Genomic DNA, 14,059 nt, shown 5'->3' on the forward strand with positions numbered 1-14,059 from the left:
GATGTTTATGCTGAAGTAGCATTGACCTTGGGTAGAATCCCTGCTCTGCTTGCATGGGGGAGACATCACCTGTGTGGTACTGACTGAGAAAAGGCTCCTATAGGTTCCACAAAGCTTCTCTTGCTAAGTCTACAGCCTGAATCATTAAGATGATGAATGAGAAAAATGAAGGACAAGAGGTGTGCTTGGCAGATTACCTTGGAATAAGGCAGTGGAATGTTCTAATAGCACTTGGATTGGCCTCAGTCACTCCATGTACAGAAATATCTGATACAAGTGCCAAATTGTTGACTTCCCTCTCCAAGAAGGAGTGATCTTAAAAATCTACCTGGCTCCTGAGAGCTGGTAAGTACGTTAGCCAGACTTTCTCTTAGGTCAAGCAGCACCACTGTGTCTAGTATTTAATAAGTCTTTACAGAATTATTTTCCTTTTTGTAAATGTCTGCCAAGACTTCCGGTGTTTTATAACTGAATTTTTCATCCATTATTCCAGTCTACTGAGCCCTGTTGAAGCCTGCTTCTGTGATCCAACAGATAATTAAGTTCGGCTTTCTACCATCTCAGAGTGTGATCGACATGTCCTCAGACCCAACAGGCCCTAGTTTTCTCATCTGTGAAGTGGGGATAATTACAACACCAAATCCAAAAGTTCCTCACTAGTAATCAAATGAGTTAATTGGTGGAAATTCTGTAGCAAATTCTCAGTACCTTAACTACCATCGCAATTACCCTTATCCAATAATTTATTTAATATAAAGAGTTAAAGCCAAGACTAAGTCCTACATCTCAGCATCCAAGCAGGTATAAACCTCCTCCACAAATCAGTGGGTTCATCATCAAAATTACTTAGCTTTCTTGTTTATCCCACAGCATTACTGCTGTTGGGCAACACCATATTTATCCTCCTGTGAGAATGAAAATGAGACTTTTTGTTCCATATATTCCTCAGATAAGGTGTGACTTGGATTTTCATGATAAAAAGCAGATAACTGAAATCTGAGCATGAAATTTGTACTGTTGCTTCCTCTGTGAACATCTGACATTCCGAATCCTTAGAGACTCTTCAAGCATTTCCTCTTTCTCTGTTCTGCTCCAATGCAAACTCCCTGTGTGCTCAGTAATTGCCATTGTATTAAACGAAAGTCAACTAGGCACACATCATTTTCTACAAGTCTTAAAGTCTAAGGAAATGCCTAGAGCCAATGTATTATATGAAATTTATAAGTAGGTGGTACAAAGGCCAAGAAGAAGGTTCGCCAAGGCACTGGGCTGAGTATAAACATGTCAGTGCTGGTACAGGGAGCCAGTTGGGCATTTGAAGAAGTGTGTGTGTGATGGGATACAAAGAGTGTGTCCAATGAGATGCAGGGAAGAAGTGTGTGTGTGTGTGTGTGTGTGTGTGTGTGTGTGTGTGTGTGTGTAAGAGAGAGAGAGAGAGAGAGAGAGAAGGAGAGATGGAATATAAAGTATGTGTTCAATGAGATGCAAGGAAGGGGTGTGTGTGTGTATTTGTGTGTGTGTGATGGGATACAGAGTGTGTGTTTAAGGAGATGTAGGGAAGAAGTGTGTGTGTGTGTGTGTGTGTGTGTGAGAGAGAGAGAGAGAGAGAGAGAGAGAAATTGGATACAGAGTTTGTGTTCAATGAGATGCATAGAAGAAGTGTGTGTGTGTGTGTGTGTGTGTGTGTGTGTGTGTGTGTGTGTGTGTGTGATGGGACACAATGTATGTATGTGACTGGATGCAGGTACGGCAGAGAGGCAGCTGTTGAGGAGAAGGAAGTAACTAGTGATGTGCCCTTGTGGGAAGGTGCAGTGAGAGCTGAGGACCCCTGAGGAGCATGAGTTCATGTTGGTGCCCCTTCAGACCGATTGGCTGACTGATTGCGGCTGTGGAGTGCTGTCATATGACAGGTTGAGAGCCAGCATTATCTTAGGCTACCTTCTTAACAGCCATTTACCATCAGCCTTTGCATCTAACCTAGCATCTTTTGGACTATCGGGAAAACCTTTAGGATATACTCAGCTAGTAGACCACTGGCTTCTACAAACTCCAACACTGAGGGCACCCTCAGATAGTATCTGAAACCTGAGCAGAGGTTTCCCCACATTGCCTGTAACCCGCCTCTCTGACGCCCTTTTCAGAGGTATTTGGTAAACTTACTGATTTATTCTATGAGGGTAAAAGTTCACGTTGGACCAGGAGATGCCTCCAAGGACAAAAGCCCTTGCTGCAAAGGCTGGTGACCTGAAATCAGTCACTGAGCAAGGAGAGGACCGTCTCCTACAAGCTGTCCTCAACCTCCACATGTACACTGTGACAACACACGCTCATGCATGAACATGCATGGGCGAACACGCATGCATGCACACACAGAGAGAAAGAGAGAGAAAAATAGTTTTGCTTTTTGTTTTGTTTTTGTTTTTGTTTTTATGTAGCCATTTCTGCTCTGAAACATGGAACCCAGAGCAATCTGAGTCTCTATCCCAAAGTCATGATTTGGCTCAACATAACAGACTCGTATTTTCTTTGAAGCAAGACCTGTGCTTTACCTTAGTCTTAAGAACTGAGCACCGGGATTGGCTGAGTGCTGCTCTGTGTTCAAATGCTAAATTCCATACCCTGAGATCTGCTGGCCACAGGATGAGTGGGCTCTCACACACACCAGCTTTTGTTGTGCAAGCCTTGCTCCCCAAGTTATTGGTCAACAAAAGGCTAAGCCTGTGATTGTTTACTAGAGAGAGGAAGGCAGGACTTCCTGTGAGGGAGAAAGGAACTCTGGAAAAGAAAAAGAGGAAGGCCTTTCCCCAGGAGACATGAGACAGACCTAACTATAGGCCTGGAAGGTATAGTTAGCCAAGTGGGCTGGATGGAGCCAGGTGAGAGTCTGTCTAGCTAAAGCCTAAGCTTTGAAATATGATTAAAAGGTGTCTGTATGGTTATTTGGTAAACAAGCTGATTAAGGAATAACTACTGCTGCTATATCACTTTGCAGTATTAATTAATGTATGCAGAATATTTGTAATCATTTTACAACTGATACTAGATTGCTGGTGACAGTGGGTTGGTGTGAATCAGTGGAGGATACTATGTGGTAGTTGAGTGGATGCCAAGGTGCTTATTAAACGGATCACTGCTTGTATTAACTGCTTAGTGAAAGGCTGGAGGAAGGAAAATGGAGTTAGGAAAACAGAAACGCTGAGCAATTCTCTTGACCAAGAATGCAAACTTCATATTGCTGTTACTCTGAGTCTCTGTGATGGTGACTGGGATGTGGCTGTTCTCTGAGATCTGTGACAGACTTTGTGACAGAAATGAGGTCTCCTTCCTGGAAGCTCACCTTGCTTCCAACATCAGTGCGGACCAGGAGACCCATGACAGCCCCAGGTACTGAGATGCCCCTCGCCCAGCATGCTTATGGGCAGTGAGGCCATGGTAATTCCTGTCCCCCTGACAACCCACAGTGAAAATATACTGTCTTTCCTTTCTGTGCCAGAGCAAAAATTAAATATAATTTCCACTTTATTCCCTTTGTACATGTGTGCAAGCATTGCTGTTCTCCACGTATAAAGAAAAAGTAAAAGTGTAGCAGGATGATTAACTGTAGGACTGTTATTCAGTTCAGCCCATTCTCTCTGTGTGTGCGTATGCACATGTGTACATACATGTTCACGTGTGTTCATATGTGTACTTAGGTTTTTACTGTCTAAGCTACCTCCCCAGCTCCTTCAACCTATTCTTAACTCAGGCTTGATTCTTCTCGAACAGTTTTCAACTTGAGCCTCAGCATTTTTTGAAAGTACCAAACTAATGAAAATAAAATTATTTCATGTAGAGATTATAATTTAGTAGCTTTTGTCGGCCCTCCCCTCTACAGTACATGACATTTCTTGAATTTTGGAACCAAGCTTTCACCGAGGGAGGGTGTATTGTATGTAGGGTTAGGCAGTGCCAATGACCGATCTGACCAGTTTTTGCCAACGTAATCACCAACTGACTCTTTTCAAGAACCCCAGGAAGTAACCAACTTCTTTCAATCGCTGTCACAAAATCTTAATGGTCCCTTCAAACAAAAATGTACCTCGCAGGCCTAGTAACTGACCTATTTGATTCCAACATAGATCATAATAATTTACCAGTGTCGCTCATTCGAGAGTCTGATTGCCTTCTTCGCCTCCGGGTGCTGGAAGAAAAGGGCTCTGCGGCTGAAAGGGTTAAGTGGATTTTATTATAATGTGTCCCTGTTTCATTCGCTCCCTTCAGCTTCTTCACAAAATGTTAATCTAATTGTGATACTATCAGTTTGATGACAATATGACAAGACAGACAAATTTGATTTTATTCTCCACAGAGCAAAGCATATGCTCTGTGAAGGCCTTGACAGAGAGAAGGGCATAAAACAAATGGAGTTCATGAATATACAATTTTTATGGTACACAATAGTGACATCTAGACTTCAGAGACTAGGTGGGCGAGCCTGAGACTTTACTATTGAGATTAATGGGTACGTAAAAAGGTGCCAACAGAGAGTACTACAGTTTATGTTAAAAATGTCGATGTGGATAAGAATAATTTTCTTCTCAAGATGGATGATACACTTAATGGCTGGGAGACATTTGGGCTCAGTAGCAGTGCCTCCAAAGTAATTTTTTGTTGTTATTGTAAATTATATAATCTTAACTGCAATTATAGTTCTGCTCCAGTAAAGGTCAACTTAGCACCGTGGATGGTTATGAAGCAAAAATGGAAATTCGCATATGGATTCCCTTGTTGATCGCTTATGAATGATTTCAAAGTAAGATGATTTTTTTGGTAACTCTATTTCTCATTTAATGCAATACAGCAAGTAAAGACAGCACACATTAACAAAACACAAATTAGATTTCTCTAAGTAAACATGCATCTTCTAATGGACCAGGGCTGGTGGAGAAAGGACAGAATGAAGGTTAAAGACACCAGGCGAATGGGAAAGGTTTATGTTGAAGAAAATCAGAAGCAGAAAGTATTGAAGAATCGTTGATGGATTTAAATCTCTGCTTAGGTTTGGTTTCCAGAACACAAAGTCCAACATAGCTGCAGCCTTTGGCTCTCTAAAATTTACTCTGATATTGAGACTCAGCTCATCATTTTTGAAAGGCATGCCAATGATTGTCTCAATACCTGGTTGCTAAGCATCGGTTTCTGATCTTCCTGTGGTGATGAGCTTGAAGGGATTCAATCCAGGCTAAATTTTTAATCCCAATCTTTTTCTTTATTTCACAAAGAAATGCAAATGCCAAGCTCACAATATGAAATATGTGACTGTAGAACATACCAGACTTTAAAGATTTCTTTATTTTAATATAGATAGTTCCTGAAATCAAAACTCTACAACAATATACTTAGAATTAATTGTGGCAATGTATCTTGAGAGCGTTGAGTTTTAATTATGTAACTTTTATCTACTAGAGCTTTCTCATGGTTCTGATCTACAGGAAAGTTTACAGGAAACATTAATAAATTAAAATGGCCAGAGTGACCTTTATACTTTAAAGATCAGCAATGATTATAATCACAGTTTGTCCTGCAAGTTGCCAGGCCCAGCGTCTCTCCCATGTACCACTCCTTGCTCATTTTCAAATTCATGGTCTCTTTTTGTAATTAATTGTTATTACATGTGCATATATGTGTATATATAATGTTCCTAAATACATAAATACAACTTGCTCCATCTGTATAATGTAACTTGTATCTTTATGTTTTCAGAACTGACTCTTTGGTACTGAGTGACCAATTGGCACAGTCTTCCCTGGGGAAGACAATTTCTTTCTACTTTTGGCATTGCTCAGTGGCCTTTATATAGGGTGGAGGCCTCCTGGATTCCCCACCCCTAACCCCTGTCCATGTGACCATGTCTGTTGTTGCCCATGTTCAACTCATTCCTAGGAGGTGATGTTAGCAAGATGGTGGAAAGAGACAGGTAGGTAAGATCTGACTATCTACTGTACATATGTATGAGCTTTTCAAAGAATGCATAATTGTTGGAAATAGGTGGTGGAGACAAGAGGAGAAACATATTTCTCTGATATTTTGACAGCAGCTGGGTGCTCTGAACTTTAAATGAGCTACCTGCACTTTTGTAAACAGCCCTATCAAATAGTTGTCATTTCATTTTTTGTTTGTTTTAAAGAGAGAAAACAAATAGAATAGCAATTCTGAAGACCTGATAACGCCAACTTGGAACTTAAAATAAACTTTAAAGAAATCCTGAGATTGTTCTAGAATAACCCTCGTGGAAAACCCATCTTATTTTTTTCTTTGACATGACTATCAGTCAACATTTTACCTACAGGATGAGCTAGCAAAAGGACACTTTAAATATAGCATAGATCGTGTCCTCGCAAGTCCAGTAAGATAGGACTCTGGACAGAGGGAATTGGTGGCTTTCTGCTAAGTAGGGCAGGGAAGATGTTTGGTGTGGCATGATGTATAATATGCTCAAGAGTACATCCATGTTCTATCTGATATCCCCGAGCGACAGGATGCATGGCTACTTGGAGGATACATTGGAGCTGTAGGCAGCTGGGGTCTATGTGTGATATGACTCTGTTACTCCTGAATTCTGGATGACATAGAGCATCAGCTTCTTCCTCGTCACACTGTGTGCTCGGCTTACTCACACAGAGGATTATTTGTCACGTTGCACATACACATGCACATACACACATGAAAATACCCACACGCACACACATAAACATATATGCACATACATGCAATATATGCATAAACATGCACACACACATACACATGCATACATGCATGCAAACACACACATGTACACACATGCACACATGCATGGATACAAACACATATACACACATGCACATATTCACACACACACACACATATTGAAGTCCACAGAGAACTTCTTATAGACATATCTGTACAAATATTAAGTAGCAGTATTTTGTACCAATGGAAGGATTAAAATAGGTTTAAAAAATCTGGCTTTTTGTGAGCATGTTAGAAAGCCCTATGCTAAACCAACTGAATTCTTTTTAGCTCAGTATTGTTACTTGGGAAATATGTGATTAGATAGATTCATATGTAGATAACCACTTGATCATGCAGCAATTTCTACCCCATCTAGATTCACTGTTAATTGAACATCAATCAATTTTATTGAAGCATAGTTTTCTTCACATTTCAAAGATGGATGTTCTATTGAAGACGCGTGATACCATTTCAAGCCAAATGTGTGTGCCTGCTCATGAACACATACGTGTGCATATACACATGTGTATGTACACATAAATACTTTCATGATTACAAATGCATGTGTAAATTAGGTGTTCACCTCTGCACTTCCTCTATAGCAAAGTCTCTCATCCCATCTGGTACTGCTACAGGCTCTGCTCCGTACCAAAGCAGCACGTCCTTTCAGCTACGGATTTATACTGTGGTGCAAACGCATAACTTCAATTTCTTGGGTCAGAAAAGGTCATCGAAGCAGTGTACATCATTGACACAGCAGGGAGAACTTCTAGTACAGACAGAGGGGAAAGTGAACAGATGATTCCACAAGACCCAGGTTTGACAGCAACCATCAGAGGCTTAGGAAGAGTTTTGCAAAGATTCTTGCCAGAGCTTTCCAGGAGAAGGTGGCCCTACCCCGACCTCAGATTCACACTCTTGTGCGTTAACATCGGAAGAGAATGCATTCCTACTTTTAAGCTACCCAGGCTCAGGTAATTAAGAGGGCGGTGCTTGGCAAGCTCTTTGGTGTGACTAGGAAACCTTCCGCAAAGGCTAATGTGCTTGGATACTTCCACTCCAGCTTTAGGTGTTGTTTTAAGAGGTTGTAGAACCTTTAAGAAGTAGGACATGGCTGGGAGGGTGGGTCACTGTAGGGAAGGTGGTCATGGGGGTGATGGTCTGGCTCACTTCTAAGCCCAGCTCTCTGCTTCCTGATCAGAGCTATGCAAAAAGCCTGAACTGCACAGACCACGCTGCTTCAGCCACCACACCTTCCTCACCCTGATGGATTGTAGCTCTTGAGACTTGAGCCAGAATAAACCTCTGTTGCTTAAGTTGCCTCTGTTGAGTATTCTCTGTTGGGGAAAATAAAAGTAACAAGTGCACCTGCCAGCAGGCGTCATTCCTCCCCCTTCTATTTGGTCTTGAGGTTTCTAGGAGTAACTAGAAACATTGTTAACATTGTAACTTTTAGCCCTACCCCAGTAGGTATTTGTGATGTCCCTGAGGGGCTCAGGGGGATCATTAGAAAGCAATTATATGGAGCAGACACCATCACACACCACACAGAGGAGTTAGGAGGGGTGGTCATGTAAGAAAGTCCAACTTACATTTTAAATGGCTTCCAAGGCAACAAAACAGTGCATGTTCCTGGTATGTGAATATAGCTAAAAATAAAAATGTCCTTTCAGATCCACCAAAATGTGAAAAGATCCATCTACTCCTGCCACTGTCTACACAGCCTTCTCTGCTGATCCTTCTCCATCACAATGGACAGCACCTTCTACTGTGAGCCAAGACTCTCCCTCTCATACAATGCTTTCATCAGTGAGGCAGTGCTCTAAGTCTGTCCACATTGTTCTTGGGCCTTTGGATCTGGTTTGTGGGAGGAATGTTGAGAAGTTTGGGGCTTCAAGCTAGAGAATCAGTAGTGTGTTGTAAGTGGATTTTGGTGGAGGAGAGTGGAGAGGGCTGTGAAATGCTGTCTTCCGGACATGCACTCACAGACAGGGCATGGCCAATGTGCTCATGAACTTGCTACAGCCGTGGCTACCAGCACAAGACCTACACAAGAGCAAGCCAACAAGATAATACTTCAACAGTCATCACTAATAGAATTCAAGGTTTTGTGTTGCAGATAGCCCTGGGGCTAATTGTATTTGACTTTAATTCTGTTCTCCTGTGAGGGGTTTCGAACAAGGAATGAGTCAGCACTCAGGTGATTTCCTGTAAACCTTCTTCCCACCTTAATTTATAAATAAAGGCTAGAGATTTATAAATGAAGGCTAGAGCTGGTGACTGGGAGAAAAAAGAGGGGAAGGTGGAGCTGAAGGTTTTGGGAGAGAGGACAACAGAGGAGGAGGTAAAGGGAAGCGGAGCAGAAGCACCTGGCCTGGAGAAACAACTGCAGGTTCTAAGGGGTCTCATAGATGTGGAAGATGGTAGTGTAGCAGTAGATCTGCCCAATCTAGGAGCACAGCATGTATTCATATTAACTGAGTTGTGTTTTCATTGCTTGGGTTTATTTGGGGTGGAGACTTACTGCAATGGTATTATTTTAGAGAGAGAGAGAGAGAGAGAGAGAGAGAGAGAGAGGAAGGTGGGGAAAGGCTGAGTTAGGCGATGTCTAGAGGAGTGGGAAGGGGGAATTTGAACAGATAGGATCAGGATATGCTGTATAAATATATGAAATTATCAGAAACTAAATAAATATGTTTAAGACATTTAAAGATACTTAAAGTAGTAATCTTTCAGCTCTTCTATAAATTTGAGAATTTTAATCATTTTAAAACAGTGAGGCCTTAAAAAAAAACAAACAACAACAAATGCTAATGACTCTTTTCCATAATAATTCCAGTGCCCTCTGATTGCTAATGAAGCTTTGTGTATGAGAGAGCAACCCCTTGGCCTTACTGTTTTCTTCAGATTCCTGGGAACCACATCTGCTTGTTTCAAAAACCACACTGTAATTTCAGGGAGCATGTGTGAACTGCACTGTTGCAGTATGACATGTTGTCCAGAAAGTCCCTGGCCAGCGTCGTCCAGGCAGCAGAGATCCATCAGATGGTGGCTGTGGCAGATGGCAGCTTTTGTGGATATCTAGTGACATATGGTCTGCATTCACAGTGCTGAGGTCTCCTTGTCACCTGTAGTTGGATTGCAGCAAAAGGTACCAGTTCTCCCAGCATCCAGTTTGTGCTGCCCAGACCAGTTCCTGCAGCATCTTGTTCAACAGGCCACACCCCTTCAGAGATCACAGGCCACACACAAGCTGTGTTGTCTAATACCCGCTCTTCCCTTTCTTATGATCTCTTATCTACTCTTTTCGACATGCCTATGCAATGCTCAGGGGTCTGTGGTGACTTCTAATCAACAAGGAGATTCCAAGCCAGGCTGGGCTATGAGTGTGCATGCGATGTGCACCTTAGAGAGCCAAGGGCACCTCCCTGACTCTCTTAACGTCTTCATCAAGTAGCACTGGCTCTTCCTGTCTTTGCTTTATGATTTCTTTCTTGCCAGAACCCTAGCCTTAATCTTCTCCACTGCCTTCCTCTTCTCTGCCTTCTCTTCCCCTTCCTGAGTCTTCCACATGTTCAAGCCATCCACCTCCTCCAGGAAGCTGTTTGCAAACTGGCCCTTTCCCAGAGTTGTGGCAATCTGGGTTTTTGGTTTTGGTTTTTTTTTTTTGTTTTGTTTTGTTTTGTTTTTGTTCTTTTTTTCCATTAGTCTTTGTCCTATGAAGCAGATTGTCAGCACTTTAGTGCTTTATGTGTGTTTATGTATCTCTGTGTGTATGTGTATGTATGTATATATATATATGTATATATATATATATATATATATATATATATATATTACTAGGATGGCCTTTTTAAGCTTACATATTAAAATTAATCCTTAAATTGGGGTGAATGCCATGAGAAAAAGTTATAATTTAAAATTTTCATTTGTGTATTGTGACCTCTCTCTTTCTCTCTCTCTCTCTCTCTCTCTCTCTCTCTGTGTGTGTGTGTGTGTGTGTGTGTGTGTGTGCGTGTGCCTGTGTCTGTGTCTGTGTGTGTTCTGCATATCCCTTCCATCATGTGGGTCCCAGTGAGTGAACTTAGGTCTCCAGGCTTGGTGGCAAGCACCACTGAGCCCCTGGCTGGAGAATTTGATTTTATTTCAAGTTTCCATGACTAAATCTGAACCTGACCACCTCAGCCTGGGTGGGGTGAGTGGCTTGGGTTCTCAGGGCTTCCTGTGTTGTGATGGCAGGTCTCAGGTGCTCTGGGGGAGTGCGATTGTCCCAGAACTCCTTCTGGCCCACCGTGAGGGAGGAGACCATCTTTCTCCTTCAACGAGAGCATGGCATCGTAAATATAGTTTAGCTGCTCTGTCTCGGAACACTACAGTAGGGAACGCCAAATGCAGAATCCGAGCAAGTATTTACTTCTTAATGAAATAAATCAAAGGGTCCTATTGTCCTGATTATACTCCTAAGAAAAGATGTTTTTAGTCAACCAGACACATGCTGTACTTTCTTGAAATACCATGTACTGTGTGAACGGGTGTGTGTGAGCTGTTAAAGCAGTAGGGTGCTCAGCCCAAGAGAGCACTCACCCTCACAACCTCAAATTTCAATTCTTACTCACCAAGGGGTGTGCAGTGTGCCCATCCTTCCTCTAAGGCTGTTTAAACCTCAGTGTCTGCACTCCAGTTCTACTGCCTATGAGTAGAGCAGGTGTAGAGTGGCCCTCAGAGCACCCTGGTGTGTCCGAGGGTGAGCGCTCTCTTTTGTAGGCACTCGGGGATTCATTGTCACCTCACCTCATTTGTTGAGCGCTTTGAGAACCAACACCACTTAATTTTAGCAGCCTTCACTTCTGGTTCACAGCAGAGCGAACAGCTCTAAATGGAGAGGGGCGCGCACGTGACAAGAGAGAGGGATATTTTTACACCTCACTCAGCATTTTATCTAACAAAGCAGCCTCCTGGGGGAATAGAGGACGGCCTTCACTAAACCAAACCCTCCTCTGATGCCAACAAATGGAAGTGTAGTTTTAGGATTGCAGCGTCTACTCTGAGGAGCCTGTCATGAATATGCTGGAGGGGACATTCTTCAGACTCTTGTGTTTCCCCACCTCTTATAATACCCTTGGTTTTTTATTTCGGGTGTGGTCAAATTAGGAAAGAAAGAGAGAAAGTGGCTTTAGAGATCAGCTGTCCCCTGCAGGCCAGAGTGGAGCCTTTTTACCTCTTTGCAAATTACAGAGCTCTGGAGATTTTCCCCCTATTAATTGCATAATTGCTTTTCCTGCCAAAGTAATTTGAACCCTTGGGGGTTAAGAAAATCACTTACTGTGAAATAGTGGCAATTTTTAACCCATTCAGCTGGCATTTCTTCGCCTAATTAAATGTAGAAGGGACTTGAATGCTGGTGAGGGTGTGTGGGTTTCTGTGGCTCATCAAATCTGTGCCCTGGGAGAGGAGAGCATCCGAACCCTGATAGAGTCGTTACCCTCAGCTCTGCACATCCTAACTGTCTGCATTGCTGTTTTGTGCAGGAGAAAACTTTATTTAAGTGTTGGCTGATCTGTGATATTCGTGTCTTATCTGTGAATTAAAAAGAAATCAAAACCGAAGCCATCATTGGTTTTGGAGAATGTTTGGCTGCTGGGAAAATACCTCCCTGTACGCTGACTTTCAGAGCCGATCAAAGGCTTTTCATAGAAATCCAAGTTATTATCCTAAGGTATGAAAAGTTGGGCCTAGAGGCTTCAAGACTCTTCCAAGGTCACACCTGAAGTCAACTTCTGGATCCCAAGTTATCCCTGCCTTTCTTCCTCTTTGTTTCTTGCTTTAGTACAAGTCACATTGCTACTACTGTGAATGGTTCGTAAGAAGCAATTTAACACAAAGCTTTATAGTTCTAAACAGTAGGTGCTCTTGGAGTTTGCTGTAAGTTAGAAAACTGACCTACCGCAGACACTTCTTTCCCAGAAGAACGCTCTTCTGCTGCTTCAAAGAAACGAGGTCTGGCTGGCCACAGACTGGCCTGAGAGAAGAAACGTCAGTGGGTAGTGATTTTTCTTCCACATACCATCTAGATACAAGGATTGCTCGCTGTTTAATTTCACAGATTAACTCTTTTAGTCACTTCAACTCCCTTTAGAATTTGTCTTAATTTTATAGTTCCTTTTCCCATACATTTAATCATCAGATAAACCACTAGACAAAATTACTTAAAGTTCTAAAATTAAACTAAGCCCTCTGAAAAGCTCACGTGCATCAACTGATAAAATAAGGCTATCCTATAATCATAATCATTATTTGTTTCCTCTTAAAGGATCTTCTTGTCAGAAGGTCTGGGACAGCAGGTTCACAACAGAACATTTGCTGTGAGTGCATAAAACCCTGGGCCAGTTATCAGGCACAGCCAAAAAAAAAAATCATTAAATGAGAAATAAACTTCCAGTGGGTGTGGCAGAGGATGAGGTGGAAGATGCTGGCTTCAGGAATCTGAGGCTTTGGAGGTGTGGGTGAGGGACAGGTGCAGAGGAAGGGATGGAGGTATGAAGGGATAGGGGATAGAGGAATGGAGAGGTGAAGGGTTGGAGGAATAGAGGGATGGATGGAGGGACAGATGGACGGACAGAGACACGGAGGGAGAGAGAGGAGGCTGGGGTACTAGATTGTTTAGATGCACTGCTCGGGTACTCCTTAGTGGAGCACATGAGGATTGAAAGGAAGACATGTCCAGGAAAGAGGGGACAAAGCTAGGATCAGATGTGATCAGCATCTGCTTTTATGTGCTCTGCACATAACACCAATATGAAAACCCAGCCATTCTTTTTCAAAATCCCAAATATTCCTGCGCATCTTTCTTTCCTGTTATCCTAAGCCACATTAGCAACGGCAAGTGGCATGTGCAGAGGTGAACTTTTCAACTGACTTTAGGCTGTTCCTGTTACAAATAAATTCTCCACACAAACAGTCGTTATTCACCCTGGCAATTTCTTGACCTTCTTTAGGGCACAGAACCATGTCATTAATCCAGGCTGCGTGGCACTGTAAGCCACCGTGCTCTTTTGTGTTCTTGTCACCAATGAGATCTAAAGTCATTGGGTCCACCTTTCCATCTGTGATTGTCAAGCAGTGCTTCTATGCTGGGGACAAGCCCTAGCCTTGTTGTGAATGTTCACTGAAGGTGTCCACTCAGAGCAGGCATGCTTTGAACATGGGTGGATTCTGGAAGAAGATAGAGAGGGGGGATGTCCAGCATGTGGTCTGGGATGCTGCAGGGCTGAGCAGGACTCCTGTATAGCTCTGGAAAGAAGCCAAGACT

Source organism: Mus musculus, chromosome 1 (genome assembly GCF_000001635.26).
Source record: "Mus musculus strain C57BL/6J chromosome 1, GRCm38.p6 C57BL/6J".
Taxonomy (NCBI): Eukaryota; Metazoa; Chordata; class Mammalia; order Rodentia; family Muridae; genus Mus; species Mus musculus.